Raw genomic sequence first — 16382 nt, forward strand, 5'->3', positions numbered from 1 at the left:
AGTAAAATTATCCATCTGATACCCCCAGACATTGATCCTGTTCATCTGAGAAATTAAGTTTAATCTTACTTCAAAAATGCTGAAATTCTGTTAATTGCTGCTACAATCAAAAGTCGTGTCGTTTTCTTATTATCAGACAACTGAAACTGGGCTGCATTGAAGGGTAGTGTTTAAGGAAGGTACCCAAATTTGTTCATGACAAATCTGAGCAGCTTTTCCTATCGCGACTGGTAAATACATCTTGGTGAATTTTACCTCTGTTTATTGTCTTCTATGGTAAATGGACTGGTTCTACTCCATCTGAGCACTCAAAGTGCTTTATACAACTTGTTCATTCACCCAATCACACTTCTAGGTTTTCAGTGCTACCTAACTAACATTCATACACATTCAAACTCCGATGAATGCATCGGAGAGCAACTTGGGGTGAGTATCCTACCCAAGGATATTTGGCATGCAGACTGGAGCAGACTGGGATCGAACCAACAACCTTCCAGTTAGTAGGTGACCCGCTCTACTGCTAACAACTTATGTATCTGAATGTGACAAATGATAATCCTTTTCCCTGATAAATTTACATGTTAGACATAACACAATACCCTAACATTAGATTAGATTAACTAGATTCTGATTCTGAAGATGAGCGATACTGCGAAGAGTGCTTGGTATTCTGAAGCATTACTAAAAAAAAAAGTAAAATTGAAAGGTGAATAAATAAAATGTTGGATCTACTAACAATGTGGAATATTTGGTGTTGAATTTAAAACACACAATGACAAAAAGAAATTCAAAGGTACATACAGCAGACGTCGATCAAAACTTAAATGCCAAAAGGAGAGAGGAGGATAGTGTTCCTTCCTAACGGTGAATACATTAAAATACTGTTGAGTTTACCTTCTATTTAGAGTTACCTGCAAGGACGGGTCTACAGATCACACACATGGCGGTCCACACTTAAGATATCAAATATCAGCAATAGTTTAACAGGGATGCATAGAAACAATACATCAGATAGCTTGAAAGGTGCCGATGAGTTCGGTAATAAATCATTACCTGTAGTTACAATATTCTGATAAACTTCAAACTGCCTACCAAATAGCATTTTTGTCATGTTTTCTTCTTCTTAATCTTTGTCAGCTAAGTAGTCTTAAATCATTTCTTGCAGACAGACCGTTTATAAATCAAAACAACCAATGCTTAAAGAAATTATCAAGAAGTTTCCAAAGGAATACAAGTACACTTTTGAAGCTATTCAGCACATTTTCATTGAACTATCCAAAATTGCTCACCAGGCTGTTATTCCTTTAAATTACAATGCAAGGTATGGACCCTTTTTTGATATGTAGCCATATTGAAAAAACTGAACATTTTGTGAACACCTCAACATTTGTGTTGGCTAGTATTTCGCCAGTATTTGTTTACTTGCTTTTTGTGTGACTTGTAATATTGGTAAAGCATTGCACATCTTGTGCAAGAGGTAGGGTTTCTCTGTGGTTGACAAACGTATCAGTAGCTAAGTTAACAACTATTTAATGCATTCTACCAAAGTCAAGATTTTTATTTCTGGTTTAAGATTTAGCTGCAAATTTGGATAACGTCCATGCAGAAAGAGCATTTTACATCTGACATTATTTGTCAACTATAAGATCATAACTGTCATGGCAGGGCAAGGGGACCCAAATGCAGACAGGGAATGAGACGGAACTCAGTTTCAAACAAAAGGTGAGTCTTTTGTTGTGGCTGATAACATGAGATCAACACAGCAGGTAACCAGGGGCAGAACTAGACTAAAACCTAAACTGAACTCAACTAAACAATGATAACTATGACCAAACTGTGACAACTATGATACCTGGCATGAACATGTTTATGAGCAGGAACATGCTAGTAGCTATAAGACAAAACAAGACTTGAAACACAGGCAGGCCCTGAAGAGACTCATGAGAACACTAGAAACCTGACATGATCTTGAGGGAAGCAAACCAGATGCCCTGACAAATATGGAACGCCAGGACTGCCATAATGAATTAATTAAATACACCATTAAATAATTAATTAAATGTGTCAATAATTAATTAAAATTGGAATTAATTAATAAAATAAATAGTTATGACACATGTAATTAATTAATTATTGACACATTTAATTAATTATTTATGTATTTCACATTTTAATTAATTATTGACACATTTAATTAATTATTGACACATTTAATTAACTATTTATGTATTTCACATTTTAATTAATTATTGACACATTTAATTAATTATTTAATGATATATTTATTAGTATTTTAGTATTTATTTATTTATTGTCATTGTTGTTATTTATTTCATTTTGGCAGTCCTGGCGCCTGGCTCTCATCATTAAATAATTTTATCTGTCAGCCTCACCCATCAAACTCAGGGGGCGGGGTTAACGCTGCCCATGCAGCTTCTCTAACATTTGATTGGTTGCCGTGCAAAGTAAGTCAAAACAGGTCGATCCTAGATAATCGATTGCTTGTGTAGACTTGGGGCAGCCAGGTATCCCAGAATGCAGATCAAATCACAGGCAGCAATGGTGGTGGTGTAGTTTTAAAATACCCCGTTTTTCTGTCACCAGCTACACTTTTAACAGTGTTTTAGCCGCGAATGTCGCGCCGTATGTCTGGTCAGGTTGTCAACATAGAACATGTTTGCAAAAGTGCTCAGATGTTTTCAGAGATTTCACTAGCTCTGCTAACAATTAGCATGCAGAGTGCACCGAGGGGGTTACGTTAACCGGTTTGTTTACATATTCCACTCTCCGTGTTCCACATGTTGCATTCGCAGATTCTCATTTTCACCGAACGATCGTCTCTTTCCGCCTGGTCTTGTGTCTCTGTGCTTCTGTAACATAAAGAACGAGCTGACATTTTTCTCACGAAACCAGCGATCAGCTCAACAGACCCTCAGTTTACCTGCATGCATCCTCCTCCTCACCTGTCAGCTGTTTAACACCTGCTGCTAATTCAAGAAACACGCCTACGTTACCTGGTGATAGTCACAGTTTAACTGGGCAGCCGGTGCTCGATATAACGCAATGTCAGCGCATTTTTCTGCACAAGATAAGTAAATATAGTTTTTCCCCGAGCGCAGAGCTGCTGGAGCTTGTTTCCTTACAGAGCACTTCATCAGCGGCTGATGTCCAATCACCGGCACACAGCTTTGAAACCTCAGCTGAGTTTTAGCTCTCAGTGGTTAAACGCTGGACTTCATTCACTCAGGTTCTGTCTGTCGGGTCACGTTTACTTCGCTGTTTTATTTACAGCTGAGCAAATCGGTTTGGCTGAGGTTAAAGTTACGTTTCATAACTGCATAGTTTCACAGACGTTTAATGGTTCACTGGCACATGTGTTAGACTGAACTATCATCTAAATATCATCTGTTTTTTAATAGTTATTCAACTGTATTCTAAGCACAGCTGTCTGTTAGAATGTGATTTTTTTTCTCTCTCTGTTGGCAGAGGTATAAAAATGCGCAGGAAAATCTGACGTGCATGGCAAACTTCACCGACGATATTTAGGGAGGAATAAACACACATCAGACATAAATGAACCATTTGCCTGTCTCCATAATTGAGAGCATTTTCTCTTCTTATGTCAACACTCTCTCTCTCTTTTTTTTTTTTTTTTTTGCTTTTTCGGTCATGTTATGTTTACCTGTCAAAGGCTTGTTACAAACTATGAAACACATTGTGCAGACTTCTGGATGTTAGAAGAAAACTAATACTGCTCATGAATGAGACTAAAGGCAGGAAGGTGTCCTTTAAAACTAAACATGTTAGTAGGACCTCCCTATTTATATCATAGTTTATGATATAGCACGTGTATTTCAGTAATAGCCTGCTGATTTCAGTGTAGTGGTGAACAGTCACACAGCTCACGTGGGCGTTATCTGTGATACTCCTTAACTATAATTTATACAAGTTAACTTCAGTTAACCATTCAGACAGTTCTTTTGCAATGAAAAACATAAACACCCATATGCTGCTTATGCAGTAACCATGGTAACCACGGACTCTGAGCGGCTGGATCGACGGAGGTCAGACAACAATTTTACACGTATGATCTTAAAACAGGACACAGCCACTATACGTGCTGGCCTCATATCAAATGTGAAGGCAGACTGAGTCTATGTTTGACGTTTGTTTATATCTAATCTTCCTTTTCAAACATTTAAACAGCAGCGAGTCTGCAGCTGAGGGAACACAAACTCAAATTGTCGGAACAGGTTTGCTCGTTTCTTGGATTCATTTGGTGATTTATTAAATGTATAACTGTTATTCTAATCTGCTGCTGAGTCTCTTACACTTTTCTTTATGCTGTATATTTTCACATCTCTGGAATAGTTGGAAGTTAGATAGTCAGCTGGGAAACTTTGTGTTAACTCATGGAGCTGAGGATATCGTGGACATGCTGACCTCGCTCCGTGGTGTACAGAGCGAGGTCAGCATGATTAATATTCACAATAAAAATATTAGCCGAACATCATGAAGTCTGTATGTGTTTCATAGTGTCGAACAACCTTTGTACAGTTAAAGCCAGCAGTTACTACATGACGGAAAAACCAACGTTATCTCTTTTATGCGTTTATACACAGGTCACGCTGATTACTGAACAAAAACCCAAAGATCAGATGTTAAACAGATTTATTTGCCCTCTCTCCTCCTTAAACATGTTTTTAATGTTAGTTATAATTCAGAATTGGCGACTGAAACACGTAGGACACATAAGAACATCAGGAAATAAAACACTGATAAATATAACCTCAGTAAAAGAAGTCAGCGGGGGTTACTACAGCTGTGTACCGGGGCCTGCGCTTTGTCGGTGGGATTGCTTGCAAGGCGAGCGGGTCTATCCCACGCTTTGCCGTGAGACTGGGCAGACATCTCCGAAATCATCGAAGCACTGTATCTTGACAAACCGACCAGACACATGAAGATTAAACCACTACATTCTCGGCTAAAAAAATATTAAAACGGTATTTGGTGACACACAAACAGGGTTTTTCAAAGTTCAGTTCTGTTAGCTTCCACATGCCGGTTGTTGTGTGCTAGAAACAATGGCCACCAGGCCAAAGCAATGGTTTTGACTCGATCAGCGTTAACCCCGCCCCCTGAGTTTGATGGGTGAGGCTGACAGATAAAATTATTTCATGATGAGAGCCAGGCGCCAAGACTGCCAAAATGAAATAAATAAATATATCATTAAATAATTAATTAAATGTGTCAATAATTAATTAAATGTGTCAATAATTAATTAAAATGTGAAATACATAAATAATTAATTAAATGTGTCAATAATTAATTAATTACATGTGTCATAACTATTTATTTAATTAATTAATTCCAATTTTAATTAATTATTGACACATTTAATTAATTATTTAATGGTGTATTTAATTAATTCATTATGGCAGTCCTGGCGTTCCATAGGACAAAGACTAAAGGAAAACACATAGACTAAATACACAGGAATAGATCAATGAAGTGGAAACACATGGGAAAACAACAAACACAAATGAGCACCATGACACCACAGAGAAACGCAACACTAAGCATACTGAACATAGAAACGAGACTTTCAAAATAACAGTACACATGACAACACTGGCTTGACAACATGAAACATACAAACCAGAAATTCATGACATACTGACAGAGAAGGCAAGGACAGATTCACACAAGGGGACATAGATGAAAACCTAAACTAGAATAAAACTCAACTAAATCCTAACTGAAGATACCAACACAAGAACTTAACAGCCTGTGACAATAACATTGTTATTTAAAGATTAATAGGTAATTTTTATTTTAGTGTGAGAAGTGGATGTATGTAGATCTGGGTCCGTTCTAGACAGGCATGTATGAGGAGGCAGACAGAAATGTAATGGGGACACATGGTGGTAACAGAGGCAGGAAAGAGGTGGTGGTGGGGTGCTCTGGAAAACTGCTTTTGTTGTGTAATCAGATTGCACTTTGTCAGGCCTCTACTCTAAGACCTGACCAGCTTGGCCCTAAGCTTCTGCCGATCTAGCTCTTAGGGACACTGAGCCACACAACCCCCCTGACCACGCTAACGTGGCAATTCCTCAGGGGAAAACTGAAAAATAAAACAATCTCTCGACAAATTATAACAACTAAAAACATGACATGTACCTTGATTGGCTGGCCTATATAAAATATATTCAAACCCAACAATACACTTCCCACTGTTGCCAGTATTAACGAAACTAATAAGGGTAGGCCAAGTTATGAAAAAAAAAAGTAAATTCACCAAGTCTTGAAAAATAAAACTGAAAAAAACTGAATGAAAAACCCCCCAAAATATCCATCCAGATCTTTACAACCATCAACATAAAATTTGTCATGGCTGTGTGCAGGACCAAAAAATGCAGGACTCACTGAGGCAAAGGTGAACTCGAAATAAACAGCTTTATTGCAGGTTGCAGATTGAGGAGACTAACTATACTGGGGGAAAATAAACTAAGAGGCAAGCAAAACAGGTAAACAGAACCCACAGAGTAGTTTGCAGGTGAGCAGACGTTAACAGTGCGACAGCGAGCAAAGGAACACACAGGGCTTATATACACAGAGACCTAATCAGGGAATGGCTAATGACTACTCCATACCATCCTCAAACAGATGGCCTGACTGAGTGCTTTAACCAGACCCTGAAGCAGATGTTGCGCAAGTTTGTGAATGACACTGGTACTGACTGGGATCAGTGGCTGCCTTACCTCCTCTTTGCGTATAGAGAAGTACCCCAAGCTTCTACTGGCTTCTCATCTTTTGAACTGTTATATGGTCATGAAGTAAGGGGGCCCCTCTCTTTGCAAAAAGAAATGTGGGAGGGTGACCGGAGAGGGGCAGGGGCTACTAATGTCATCTCATATGTTATACAGATGAGGGAGCGACTTGAGAAGATGAGAAGATGACTGAGCTTGCCCAAGCTCATATGGTAGCTGCCCAGCAACATCAGAAAGTCTGGTATGATCGGTCAGCTCGGGAGAGGTCATTTGAACCTGGACAAAAGGTACTTCCAAGTGATGACAGTAAGCTGTTAGCTAAATGGCAAGATTCAGCAGAAACTGGGAGCTACCACCTATCGGGTGGCAACTCCAGGTCACTCTCGCTCCAGTAGAGTTTTGCATGTAAATCTCCTGAAGGGGTGGGTGGAGAGGCCGAAGAGAGCAGAAGTTTTTTTGATAAGGGAGATTCATGAGGAGGAAGAGGTAGAGGAGCAGTATCTTCCTTCAGGTGTGCTCCAGCATTTGGACCTTAATCACCTTTTAGAAGAAAAACAGCTTCAGGTGAAAGAGTTATGCATGAAAAATGAAAAACCCCCCAAAATATCCATCCAGGGCCCTATTTCAGGAAGCCGGTTTAGAAAACTCAGAGTGAAAAACGATACTCAGGGTTGAGTAACCCCGAACTGTCCAACTCGGAATATTCGGTTTCAGAAAGGCTGATAACAAGTAGTTCAATCAACGCGGAGTTGCTTTAACCCCAAGTTAAGCGCGCGCACGAGGATACATAAAGCCCTGATTAGTGGAGCACAGATTAAGCGAATTACCATGGAGAAGGAGGGAAAGAAGGCGCAGTCAATGTATTTTACAGCGCTTGAGGCCGAAATTCTGATGGCAGCATATGCTGATAACATGCAAATTTTGCAGAAAAAAAGTAACACAGCCTCAGCTGCAAAAGAAAGGGAGCATGCATGGCAAAACATAGCCGACAGAGTCAATGCGTGAGTGTTAATTTAAACATTGATCTAGGGATTTCCACCCATTTAACATGTTATTTTATTATATTTTATTTTGTATTTTATACCTTTTATTTTGTGATGTGATTTGAGCGCAGGTGCAACCCAACAGGCCCCCAACGTTCCTGGCAGCAAGAAAAAATGAAATATAAAAATATAGTCCAAACAGGTAAGGTGTAATTGTATTATGAGCCATAGTGCTTGGTCTGTTTGTCCGATGTAAATCAATTGCAGTTAGAGGCTACATTAATTTCCCCTCTGTAAGCACTTATTGAAATTATCTGAGCACATTATAAGTACATATTTGCTTACTCTGTATGCTCAAATGTGATCCATTATGGCCACTAGAAAAAAAGCGGAGGCCCGAAAAACAGGTGGGGGTCCTCCACCACCACCACTCACAGAGCCTGGCCACTTGGCTTCCACATTTGTGATAATGTTGGCAGCATCACATATGATCTTCACAGTGCAGAGAACACAAATTAGCATCCATTACTATAATGAAATAATTTGTTAGTTTGAAATGCTACAGGGAACTATGTACCTGTACATTAATGCTGTGGAAAGACTTCCTGTTCACATAGTCTCCTTCATTTACTGAAGGAGCAATGATTGGAATGTGAGTGCCATCTATACAGCCAATCACGCCTGGGAACCGTGAAAATAAATGTAAAATTTAAGTAGTAGTTCAAGTATCACCACATCATAAATTAAGTTTTGTTCATCCTGATACCTGCAATTTTGTGGCATCCCTCTTTGATAAATCTTGTGGGTCTATGACCGGGGAACACCACAGACGAGTACAGGAGACGTTTCAGTGCAACTGTAACATTCCTGACTGCCCGACAGACGGTAGCCTTGGAAACGTGCTCAGCATCACCAATATTATACAGAAAGCTCCCGTTTGCAAAAAACCGAAGTGCAATACAAATAATATGTACAGAACTGAGAGAATGTCCACGATGTGTCACATGCGTAATATATGGCCTGAGGATGTTATCCAAATAACTTATTGATTGTGCTGAGAAACGGTAACGTTCGCACAGGAAATCATCAGGTAATGATAAAATGTCCATACGCGCTCTGATCACTCTCTCCCGGCGGAGAGCTCTGCGGAGTATTTGGGCTTCAAGATCTACTGGCTCTTCAAGGAAGGGACACGCCATGTCTGACACTTCCTACTGTCAGGTTTCCGACAAAGAGGCGGGGACAGTCAGGGTTAGTTGTAGTAAACCTGCTAGGGGGCAGGTTAGCTTCACGGAGTGTGTCGTCATAGTGACTCACTCAGGCTTCAGCTGAACTCGCTTTGTGAAACCGAAAACCCAGAGTTTTCGTTAACTCAGGGTATACTTACTCAGAGTTTGCACTAAACCGGCTTTCTGAAACAGGGCCCAGATCTTTACAACCATCAACATAAAATTTGTCATGGCTGTGTGCAGGACCAAAAAATGCAGGACCCACTGAGGCAAAGGTGAACGAAATAAACAGCTTTATTGCAGGTTGCAGATTGAGGAGATTAACTATACTGGGGGAAAATAAACTAAGAGGCAAGCAAAACAGGTAAACAGAACCCATAGAGCCGTTTGCAGGTGAGCAGACGTTAACAGTGCGACAGCGAGCAAAGGAACACACAGGGCTTATATACACAGAGACCTAATTAGGGAATGGTAAACAGGAGTGAGATGAAGCTGGGAGAAATAAGGGCTAACGAGACAGGGAGAAGTAAAATTGAATACACTGACGTAAGACATAGACCTTCAAAATAAAACAGGAAATGCACAGACTGGACTCAGAGATGCGGTACAGACAGAACAGAGGGAACACATGGGCAGACACAAAACAGAGGGTGTGCAGAACCAAAGGGTGTAAACCCAAACACACAGTCAGCATAAACTAGAACAAAGGATCATAATAACAACAAAATAATAATAATAATAATAATAATGACGAAATGTATTTTCATTGGATTGACTAACTCTCAAATAAATTTGCAAAATAAGGTAAGACTAAAATAAGACCTCTCAACATAACCAACCACAACGGATTGAGAACAAAACATTTTAAGTTATTCCTTTTTTGTCATGTTTTAAGCTTGTTTGTTTTGCAGGGAACTAAACTTGTTTGCAACTGAACAGCTCCACTCTCCTTTATCCTGTTAGTAATCTCACCAGTTGCTGACTTTGATGAAACCTGACACTGGGTCATTTGCATACTAACAGTGTTGGGATGTTTAGCTGGGGGTGGGGGATCTCTGCTCAGTGCTGTGTGAGCAAACACATAAACAAAGCATGGAGGAACACAGCAAACTAGAGTTTAAACTGATTAGCTACTGTGGTAAATCTTCTCAGACAGGTGGTCTGCTTATTTTTTTGGCATCTGAAGGAAAAAACTTTTATTAATAATCAATTATTTGCCACAGCTATCAGTATTTGTCTTCTAAAATTGAGATTTTGAGTTTGCCAACAAATCTAGTGCAGTAAGTGCATTTTTCATAAGTGACAGTAAGTAAAATCAAAAAAAGAACTTACCCCAGATGCTGCTTAACTGTGCCATCCAGAACATGCATGCTAAGCCAACAGCCTGAGAAGATTTATTCATTTTTGCATTTTTGTTCAGCAGGTTTTGATTTAATTTAAGTAAATTTTAATGTGTTATCAAATGAACAGCAGCAGGAGAACAATCCATAAAAAATGGTTGCAGAGTTTCTATGCACCTTTTTTTTCACACTGTTGCCACCTGCTGGAAATGAAACATATTTTTAAATGGCTGTGTGCCATACTGTAACATGATCTAAACAGGAATACAAACTTCATACTACACTTTATTTTATTTTTTTTTTTTTTGTGACCAGGATATGTCCCTCAACGCATATATTAAACGAATATGTAGGACTGCTTTCTTCCATTTATGCAATGTCTATAAAAAAAGCATCTTCACTTTAGGGTGATGCTGAAAAAATAGCTTTTTACGTCTTAGTTATTACTTCAGTGATGGACTTGTTTTAATTTCATCTTGACTAATTTGTATTATCAACCTTTCCTAAAAAGGCATTAACTTAAATGCATTTGGTTTATCTAAGAGTGCTGATAGGGACTAGAAAGAGAGAGAATCCTATATTGGCTTCTCTTTTTTGACTGTTAAATTTAATTTTAAGTTCAAAATCTAGTTTAAAATCCTTCTAATCACATAGAAGGTCTTGAATAATCAGGCCCCATCTTATCTTAAAGATCTCATAATACCATATCATTCTAATAGACCTTGTGGTATACTTGTGATATCTAGAGTATTTAAAAGTAGAATGTGAAGCAGAGCCTTCAGCTTTCAGGCCCCTGTTATATGGGACAAACTTTCACTTTTGATTTTAGAGACAAAGGCCTTCTCTAATTTTAAGATTAGGCTTAAAACTTTCCTTTTTCATAAAGTATATAGCTAAGACTCATCCACTTATTTGCTTGGTCTACTATGGTCCTACAGTTAGCTGATATGTCAACATTTCCTTTGCTGCACGTAAAGTCCTCTTTCTCTTTCTATTGTCCACCTTTGTCCTTTGCCTGCCAACGAAGTCAACGATAGTGGCAGCAACACCACTCCTTTAAAACAGCAAATAATTTATGTCTCAGACATGGATGTACTCTGCATAGTATAAAATGAAATTGAAGAAAAAAGGAGCTTTTGTAAGGACAAACTATTCAAATTTTCATTTCACAGAAAAATTAGCTTGAAAGTATTTCGAATTCAGCATGAAACAGCTCATTGCAAATGGTTTTCTATTTTGATATATACTCTTCTTGATGGTTAAACAAGTTCTCAGAAAGTCAGTAAAATAAATAACAAGAGCAAATAGGTGATGTTCAAGCTGAATAATCATTAGATTTGAGTACAGATAATCTCTAATGCTAACAACAGGCAAATCCTGTCACCGTCTTGTGACATGTCAAGGGTGCAATGTGGGTTAGCTAATCAGAAGTTTAATTGTCCTGTGGTTGTACTCTGCGGCACCTCCTTTTTGAGCATTTTAAAATGTAACCATAGTGGTCTCGATTACTGTGACTGTGTAGTTTTCAGTCATTCAGGTCATCGTAATTAAGGAGTTTGGAAAGAAAAGTGACTGGACTTCTTGAAGACTCGACTTATTGAGATCATCTTATACAAGATGTGAGTGGGCATTAAAGTGTTTGGGAAGGGATCTCAAAACTGGATTATAGATGGCAGACAGTTGGTGTCATAAACCACCTGCTCTGTTCAAGGGTAGTCGTTCATAGTGGACATAATAGTGGACTTTCAAATCAGCCTGACTTCCCACTTCCTGTATGTAAAGACGGACTACAATAGGTGACACCGGGAAGCCCATGAAAAAACGTTTTTTGTAGAAACCCTCATTCTCAAAGGGCTTTGCATTCCTCCTGAGTGTTATGCTCCATCTAAAGGTAGAACGTGAAGTCTAGTGGGATAACATTGATTCAGCAATTAAAGACATGATAAACACAAAAAACATAACTGGTGTGTACATTTTTTTTAACTAACTTTAAGTTTTTTTCTTTTCATCTCTTTTTAATTTAAATTCTCCCTTACTTAAAAAAAATGCCTGCTGACATTTGTCCATGTTCAGGGATGTATGTAGCTAATTACTGTGGCTGAGCAGTTGTAAAGATATAGATGTGGACGTGTGAAGTAATTGTCATTTTCTGTTAGGTAGTCACACAGTCATGATGTTGGAAAGTTATAGCTAATCCGTCTTTACTGAACTACTTTAGTTTTTGCTCTGATGTCATGAAGACTTCAACCTAGTCTAAAACCCTAACTCTATGTTTTTTTTTTTTATGTAAACACTTTTAAATAATCATTTAGAATGACAGCTCCCCATGCAAGCTGATTCTGGGGAACAACTGAAAATAGATTTTGCATTTTCTTAGAGGTCAGGATTAGGGGCATCACCAATGATGTCTTAGACACCTCAGGATTAAACAATAAAGTTTCTTTGTTCATGGCAGGGCTGGTGTTAGATCCTCTCCCATATTCAAACATAAATGGATTACATTTCTTTACTGGCAAAGCCTTGAATAAACATGAACTTTATAAACTGTACTTTGCTTGTGTTGGAGAAAAATCAGGTGATCTTCCAGCAGTTCATTGAAACAGGATGAGGGCGTTGATGTGCCAGTAAAATCGCTGGGTCATTTTTCAAGTTAAATTCATATTACCTTTTCTGTTTTGTGTGTTATGAGTGCATATGAGCTCTTTTCTCATTTTCACCCCTGTGAACAGGCATATTCAGAATTGTATTGTATCGTTTAAATATTTTAGTCTGATACTGTCTTGGAGAAACTGTAATGCACAAAATTTCCTTAGGGATTAATAAAGTATTCAGATTCTTAAGACAAGCTGTCTTTAGGTCCCCACACAGACAGACTGTATCTGCAGATTGAGACCAAGAAGGAAGATCTGAAGGTCATTTTGCAAAGGTTTACTTTCTTTTCAATGAAATGAATGCTCTCAGTATTGGTTTGTAAACTCACTCAAATGTTACCCAGCTTTAGGTCATTATCAAGGTTAAATGTTAAGGTTCCATGATGAAGATGCTTACTGTCCCTCTGCATGTGTGCACCATGATGGCTTTTGCCCAAATTTCATGTGTGTGTGTGTTTTTTGTTTTGTTTGTTTGTTTTTTAGATTTTACATACAAAATATGTGATTGGGGAATAGTACATCTTAAATGTTTCAATCAGTTTCGTGTTATTTTTAAGTGTTAAGTGTGCAAGACCATTTTATCTTTTAAAAATCAGGTATAAAATGAATGTTAAAAAATCAAAATTAACAAGGTGTGCAAATCAGCAGTGTTTTTAGATTCACAGTGAACAGTCAAAAACAGTTATGAGGTGTGTCATTGAGGTACATTATTTTGTTATTAAATGCATGTACACTGATGTGATATGAGACAGACCACATCAGGTTACAAGTAACGCGTTACTGCCCATCTCTGGTGGGAACACATGGGGAAACAGCTGACTGACATGAACATAATGGCAGGACAGTGAAACTAAATACAATGAACAAAGGCTGTATCGCAATTCAGGTTCTGCAGCCTTAAAGTACGCAGCCTTAACGGTCCTCAAGGGCCGCGTACTCAAAGACCGCTAAGGCCAGAAGTGCGATGCTTGTTGGCTTGTGAAATAGGACGGTCTAGCCTCCGTCCGCTGCCCATGATACTAACAGCTGGAAACGTGTCATACAGCTTTGTTTGACAGAAATGAAGGAGAACATATTTTGTACATTTGTTTCTCCATGAGCTTTGTGTGATATAATAAGTATCTGAGGCTGAGACCACAGGACTGTAAAACATGATTGTTGGGCTTCATTTCTGTGCTGAACAGTCATTTAAGATTAGCTAGTAAATAACAATTAGCTAATGTTGTTCATGAGTTTAAAGTCATCTCACTTTGGTAATGTAAATATAATATGGCCAATATTAAAGTTATTATATTAATCATTATTAGTCATTACAGCAGTGAACTTGAACTCTGTGTCAAATACTGAGCTTCAGTACAGATTCAAGTTACAGTTATTTATATTTCCTATCACCTTAAATCTTCACTCAAAGACACTCAAGTATCTTTGACAGTGTATATACAGATGTATTATATATAAGAGACAAATATTGTTCTTTCAGAATCAGAATCAGAATCAGAATCAGAATGGGTTTATTGCCAGATGTTGAGGTTTACAACATTAGGAAATTGCTGCGGTGCTTCAGTGCAGACAATAAGAATTAAAGTGCTATGTAGAAAGAAAGATATGTGCATGAGATATACATGAGATATATACATGAGAATAAGAATTATGAGTGCTACGTAGAAAGATATATACATGAGTGCAGGTGGTGATCAGTGCCAAACATGAAATGATGCAGTGACACAGCGTAGGGTCATGTGTTAGTGGCGGGGACAGTCATGTGGTTATTGTTCATGTGTCCAACAGCAGAGGGGAAGAAACTGTTCTTATGGCGAGAGGTTCTGGTGCGAATGGACCGGAGCCTCCTGCCTGAGTGGAGCAGGTCAAACAGACTGTGTCCAGGGTGAGAAGGGTCAGCGCTGATCCGGGCTGCACGCCCCAGTGTCCTGGAGGTGTACAGGTCCTGCAGAGATGGGAGTCTGCAGCCAATCACCTTCTCAGCAGAGCGCACAACACGCTGCAGTCTCTGTTTGTCCCTGATAGTGGCTCCAGCGTACCACACGGTGATGGAGGAGGTGAGGATGGACTCGATGATTGCAGTGTAGAATTGCATCATCGTCCGTGTTGGCAGGTTGAATTTCTTCAGCTGCCTCAGGAAGTACATCCTCTGCTGGGCTTTCTTGATGACGGAGGTGATGGTGGGCTCCCACTTCAGGTCCTGGGTGATGGTGGTACCCAGGAAGCGGAATGAGTCCACAGAGGTGATGGGGGTGTCAGTCAGGATGATGGGGGGGAGTGGGGCTGTGTGCTTCCTGAAGTCCACAATAATCTCCACTGTCTTCTGGGCATTCAGCACCAGGTTGTTGTGGCTGCACCAAGACACCAGACGTTCAACCTCCCTCCTGTAGGCAGACTCGTCCCCGTCCGAGATGAGCCCAATGACGGTGGTGTCATCTGCGAACTTGATTAGCTTGACAGACTGGTGGGTGGAGGTGCAGCAGTTGGTGTACAGGGAGAAGAGCAGAGGAGAAAGAACACAGCCCTGAGGGGAGCCGGTGCTGATGGTCCGGGAGTCCGAGACATTCTTTCCCAGCCTCACGTGCTGCTTCCTGTCCGTCAGGAAGTCAGTGATCCACCGGCAGATGGGATCAGGCACATTCAACTGGGAAAGCTTGCCTCGGAGATGGTCTTCAGTATGTTGGCATTACTAAATTTGGCTCGATGCTTATATATATTTATAAAAAGAAAATGTACGAGCTGTGATAACTGTTTCTGATAAAATGAAGAGTAGAGTATATTAAATATCCCTTTATTGGGTGAGAAAATCAGACCATGTCATAACTGCTTTAAGTCATACAGAATACATATCAGAGACTTAAACAGGCTGACGTCTGCTAAATGGGTCAAACTGGGCAGAAAGCATACAAACACATAACATCCTTATAGAATATGATGTAACACTATAGATCAACTTACCTCAGAATATATAAAGCATATAAACAATTACAGCAATATGATGCAACAAACACAGCAGTGCTACTGATCCAAAATACTCAAAGCTTCATAGAACTGAAACAAACATTTATTTTTAACTCCATTCTGCTGCTGATACATACTTTAGGTTTCTGAATATTAAACTTGTCTCTGCCTTTCATAGTGTGTAACTTGAAGGCCCTGAGTACTTTCTCCCACACTGAAAACACTGGAATGATAAAATTATTTGAACATTACCTAATAAGACTGATTCAAGACAGACAATTAGTTATGTTAAACTTTTCTAGCAGTCCTTCACAAACAGGGAACAGTCTGTCTATTCTCTCCATCTGTGAGCTGCTGCTGGCTCTTCCTCCTCCTCCTCTTCCTCTTCCTCACACACTGCTGAGTTTGTCCTGGTGGATCATCAGGGGTGCAAAGCCTCACAGATGAT

The sequence above is a fragment of the Diplotaxodon limnothrissa genome, linkage group LG3 (assembly GCF_057381915.1).
Source record: "Diplotaxodon limnothrissa isolate DT_005_m linkage group LG3, D_limnothrissa_male_GT1.1, whole genome shotgun sequence".
Classification (NCBI taxonomy): domain Eukaryota; kingdom Metazoa; phylum Chordata; class Actinopteri; order Cichliformes; family Cichlidae; genus Diplotaxodon; species Diplotaxodon limnothrissa.